Source organism: Mobula hypostoma, chromosome 10 (genome assembly GCF_963921235.1).
Source record: "Mobula hypostoma chromosome 10, sMobHyp1.1, whole genome shotgun sequence".
In the NCBI taxonomy this organism is placed as follows: domain Eukaryota; kingdom Metazoa; phylum Chordata; class Chondrichthyes; order Myliobatiformes; family Myliobatidae; genus Mobula; species Mobula hypostoma.
Window position 1 is genome coordinate 16,272,501 of NC_086106.1, and position 5,522 is coordinate 16,278,022.

The 5,522-nt window shown below is 51.9% G+C and overlaps 1 long non-coding RNA gene across 2 annotated transcripts in view; it reads left to right on the forward strand.

Annotated features, from left to right (window-relative positions):
• Nucleotides 1-2,952, forward strand: part of LOC134352672 (uncharacterized) — a 28,398-nt gene extending 25,446 nt beyond the window's left edge. The window contains exon 4 of one of the 2 annotated variants that reach the window (XR_010019434.1): nucleotides 1,991-2,952. This is a non-coding gene — a long non-coding RNA (uncharacterized LOC134352672). Of the gene's footprint in view, nucleotides 1-780 lie in introns of both variants that reach the window. The other variant, XR_010019432.1, reaches the window with a different exon arrangement.
• Nucleotides 2,953-5,522: the final 2,570 nt, after the last annotated feature.

Genomic DNA, 5,522 nt, shown 5'->3' on the forward strand with positions numbered 1-5,522 from the left:
TCCCTCCACACCGTCCCATCACACATTATGTGGAAGCATCCCAACCTCTCCTCCAAGAGGACCAGAACCTTGTCGTAGGGTTTGAAGGCTTACAAGCCTCGATGACCTGGAGAGCTATGTATGCTGACTGGAATCAGGGCTTTGTGCTCTGGCTTTTGGTAAGGTCACCCATGCCAAACAGGTCAAAGGGTACAGGTCTGACTAAGAGTGGCCCACTGGGTCCTCCAGGTTCAAGGACTCAGTTGAGGGATAGCAGCCCTGACTGGTAAAACGACATTGTTACGGAAACATCAATGAAGAATCTTCCTCCATCTGAGTGTGACGGTATTCCTGGGTCTCCACCCGGGACTTGCATGGCTGACAGTGGTGAAGATACTGACGTGATTTAGGAAGCCCTGAACACCTCAGGGGAGCGGGGGGCGGGGGGGGCTTCATTGCTGCCCAAAGCACCGGCGGCGAAGTAAACAATCCCCACCTCGCAGTCAGGAGCTTCACCTCCACAGCCCAGCGGCTGGTGGCTGTCCTTCCCCCTCTGCTCGAGCTGAGCCGCGATATCCAGCCCCAACGTCAGGTGCCCCCCCCCCAGCGGCTCCGCCACCTATCGGACGTCATGGACAGGGGGTATGGGGTGAGCCCCCTGCGGGGTACACACCTCGTCCCGCAAGACTGACTGTCTGGACTCCTGGAGTGATGAAGGGCGGGGGTGGACGAAGGGTGTGTCATCTCATAATCAGAATCAGGTTCATTATCAGCAACCTACTGAAATCCGTCGTACCACAGATTACAGAAAAAATTGAGCAAAACGGGAATTGTGAGGCAGCGTTTATGAGTCCCATGGTTTCCAGAGAGTGCGTCGTCCAAATTAAATCCTAGAATCCCGGCCTCATGTTCAGCCTTTAAAGAAGCTTCCTCAGTCCTCGCTTGGTGAAGAAGACGTATGGCATACTTGCCTTTGTTCGTTCACTAAATGTCTTGGCACGTGGCCAAGTGGTTACAGCGTTCGTCTAGTGATCTGAAGGTCGTGAGTTCGAGCCCCAGCTGAGGCAGCGTGTTGTGTCCTTGAGCAAGGCACTTAATCACACATTGCTCTGCGACGACACCGGTGCCAAGCTGTATGGGTCCTAATGCCCTTCCCTTGGACAAGATCGGTGACGTGGACAGGGGAGACTTGCAGCATGGGCAACTGCTGGTCTTCCATACAACCTTGCCCTGGAAACCTTCCAAAGGCGCAAATCCATGGTCTCACAAGACTGACGGAGGCCTGCTACTAATTTAAATGAGTTCAAAAGTCAGCAAGTTATGTTGCAGCTTTATAAGCACCTGAGGAATTGCATACGGTTCTGGTCACGCCGTTGTACGAAGGGTGGGTGACGGGGCGGAGATACGTCTCTACCAAAGGAGGTGTAAGGCACTCCTTCCCTCCGCTAGCCTGCAGGTCACCCTTGGGCAAGGAGTAGCACCAGGGTCACGTGAAGCCATGGGGCAGGTGGTGGATGGTCGTACGAGCAGCCGGTGCAGATCACAACTCCTGGTTATGCGACCGCTGACACCAGGCAGACAACCTCTGAAGAGCAACGTTCCCTCTAATTTGTAATGACCAGTGTGTGCAAAAATCTTGTGCTGTGCAATTTCTTCTGCCCAGTGACAACAACATATGCACACTGAGTAATTTCCTTAATAAAAACAGTATAAGTAAGCCAGTTCTAAAATCTGAAGACAAATCATCACAAGCTTCATGTTGTCAACACCGCCCGCGTCAGAAAGCGGAAAAGGAAATGTGATTGTGTGCGATCGTGAAATATACTTAACATGCTGACGAGGTAGAGGGCGACAACTCTCTGTGCGCAGTGTTCCGGTCAAGATGGCGCCTGCGTACAGCTCTCCCTCAGTCGGCATCTTCTGGATTGATCGTGAAACCACATCTTTCACTTCTTTTACGTCTTTTACGTTTGTTTTTCGTCTTGAATGTGTTGAAGCCTGTGATTTGCAGCTTGGAAATCGTTTGGCTGTTCCAGCGCTCCAAGAGGATTCTGGGAGGCAGAGGCAGCGTGGGTGAACCTGAGCTGGTGGTAGACCTGAGGAGAGCTAAGGCACTGGTGACCCCTGTTTCCATCCAAAGGGTCAGTGTGGACATGGTGGAGGATTACGAATACCTGGGGATACAAATTGACAATAAACTGGACTGGTCTAAGACCACTGAGGCTGTCTACAAGAAGGGTCAGAGCCGTCTCTATTTCCTGAGGAGACTGAGGTCCTTTAACATCTGCCGGACGATGCTGAGGATGTTCTACGAGTCTGTGGTGGCCAGTGTTATCATGTTTGCTGTTGTGTGCTGGGGCAGCAGGCTGAGGGTAACAGACACCAACAGAATCAACAAACTCATTCGTAAGGCCAGTGAAGTTGTGGGGATGGAACTGGACTCTCACGGTGGTGTCTGAAAAGAGGATGCTGTCCAAGTTGCATGCCATCTTGGACAATGTCTCCCATCCACTACATAATGTACTGGGTGGGCTCAGGAGTACATTCAGCCAGAGACTCATTCCACCGAGATGCAGCACAGAGCGTCATAGGAAGTCATTCCTGCCTGTGGCCATCAAACTTTACAACTCCTCCCTTGGAGGGTCAGACATCCTGAGCCGGTAGGCTGGTCCTGGACTTATTTCCTGGCATTTACATATTGCTATTTAATTATTTATGGTTTTATATTGCTTTATTTATACCCTATTCTTGGTTGGTGCAACTGTAACGAAAACCAGTTTCCCTCGGGATCAATAAATTATGACTATGACTATGAACTTTGTGGCGAGAAGGCAGCGGGACGGGGCACGAGCCGATGTTTTAGTCCATTTTGCCAATTAAAGCTTCCATTGTTTGCTGATTAAAGCAACGAGGGAGATCGAAACTTCGAGGTGGATGCAAACGGTGAGTGGCAGCCGCCTGCCCTTTTCTCAGTCACGGGTGGGATCGCTCTGCGGCCGGAGAGGGGAGAATGCCCTCTTATCGCTTGGGGTTAGGATTGCATTGAGTTCTGTTCTCCCCATTACAGGAGGGATGTGAGGGCTTCCGAGAGGGTTCATCAGGAAACCGCCTGGATTAGAGGGCATGAGTCATACGGAGAGATTAGCCAAACGTAGGCTGTTTTTCTCTGAGTGGTGGAGACCTGATAGAGGTTTGTAAGATTATAAGATGAGCTAGTAGATTTGAGAGCCGGTATCTATTTCCCCAGGGTGGAAACATCCAATATTTGTGGGGGGGGGGGGCGATGTACTTAAGGAGAGAGGGAGGTAAGTTCAAAGGAGGTGTGGGGGACTATTTTTTATTTATTCATTTACGGGATGTGGGCATCGCCAGCTACGACGGCATTTATTGCCCATCCCTCGTTGCCCTCGGGCAGGTGGTGATGAGTTGCCTTCTTGCACTGCTGCAGCCCCTGAGGTGTAGGTACAACCCACAGCGCTGTAAGGGATCCTGGCCCAAGGAACGGCCATATGTTTCCAAGTCAGGATGGCAAGTGACTTGGAGGGGGATTTCCAAGTGGTGGCGCTCCCAGGGATCTGCTGTTCCCGTCCCTCTCGATGGTAGTGGTCGTGGGTCTGGAAGGGGCTGCCTTAGGAACTTTAGGTGGAGTGCCTGGGGGCGGGGAGGAGGAGGCAGATATGATAGAGGTGTTGATGAAGCTCTTAAGGGGCACACGGATGTGCAGAGGATGGAGGGATGTGGAGGGCCGTGAACTTAATCAGCTCCATCATGGGCACTAGCCTCCGTAGTATCCAGGGCGCCTTCCAGGACCTTCCTCTGGAGGGACACACTCTCTTCTCATTGCAACCGTTAGGAAGGAGGTACAGAAGCCGGAAGGCACTCGTTCAGTGATTCACGAACAGCTTGTTCTCCTCTGCCAAACAATTTCTGACTGGGCACTCAACCCAGGAACCCTGCCTCACTACTTTTTAAAAATTTCCATTTGTGCACTGCTTCTTTAATTTAACTATTTAATAGGCATATATATATATATATATATATATATATATTTACTGTAGTTCCATTTTCTCTCTATATTTATTTATCATGTATTGCACTGGACCGCAGCCACTAAGTTAACAAACTTCAGGACATGTGCTGGTGATATTAAACCCGATTCTGACTCTGATCGTCTGCGTAGGCGGAAGGGGTTAGGCTTTAACTGGCAATGTGGTTTGTGCAGGCCGAAGGACTGGTACCTGCACCGTTGTCTTCTGAGTCTTGTCAGGCTCGAACAGCAATTCCCAGAGACGAACTCGCGTTAGCCCGAGGCCAGGTTTAAAAACGTAACAGGTGGAGGGTCTCTAACCCTCCATCTGTCTCTCTCTCAGTGCGGGACAGGATATCCTGGCATCTTGGACCCACTTCCCTTTCGTCATTAATTTAATTCAGCTGGTAAGCGATAATCGCTGAGGAGACCTTGCCAGCCTTTCGAGCCGCGCCTGATGAGGGATCCCAGAGATGAGGGGGAGGGAGAGGGGAGAGAGGGAGAGAGGAAGGGGGGGGGAGAGAGAGAGAGTGAGAGAGGAGAGAGAGAGGAGAAAGAGAGAAGAAAGGAGGTAGGAAGACAGAGGGGGGAGGAAGAGAAAGGGAGAGGGGGAGGAAGAGGGAGGAAGAGAGAGGGAGGGGGAAGGAAAGAGGGAGAGGGGGAGGAAGAGAGAGGGGGAGAAAAAGAGGGGGAAGAGAGAGGGGAGAAAAAGAGGGGGAAGAGAGGGGGGAAGAGAGAGGGGGAGAAGGGAAGAGAGGGGTAGAGGTGGGGAAGAGATTGAGTGAGAGAGAGAGGGAGAGAGAGGGAATGAGGGAGGAGAGAGTGGGATAAGAAAGAGAGGGGGAGAGGGGATAAGAGAAAGAAGGGGAAGAGAGAGAGGGAGGGAGTGTAAGAGGGAGGAAGCGAGAGAGGGAGGAAGAGAGAGAGAGAGGGAAGAGAGGGTGAAAGAGGGGGGAAGAGAGAGGGAGGGAAAAGAGAGGGGGAGAAAGAGAGAAGGGGGTGGAGGAGAAAGGAATTGGAGGGAGAAGCTGCAGCCCCTGTGGAAGTGTCACAGAGCCACACAGCACAGAAGCAACCCATTCAGACCAGGCCGACCAAGATCGCCGTCCGCGCCATCCCCATCTGCCCGTGCTCGGCACATCTCTTCCGAAACCTTTCCTACCCACGCACCTACCAAAGCGTCTCTTCAATGCTGCTAATGTACCTGCCTCATCTACCTCCGCTGGCAGCTCGTTCCGTACACAGACCATCGGCTGGTCTTTATTAAATTTCTCTCCTCACACCTGAGGTCCTTGGTTCCCAATCCCGGGAAAAGGACTGTGGGCTTTCCCCCAATCTATGCCCCCTCATGGTTTTACAGACGTCTGTAAGGTCACCGCTCAGCCCCTTACACTCATTGTTATCATTATTTGGCCGTATTCTCCAGGAGAGGGAAACCAGAGGTCCATGAGCCAGTCCTCATCGGAGGATCAGAGGTGGGGAGGGGCAGCAACTTTAAATTCCTGGGTGCCACTGT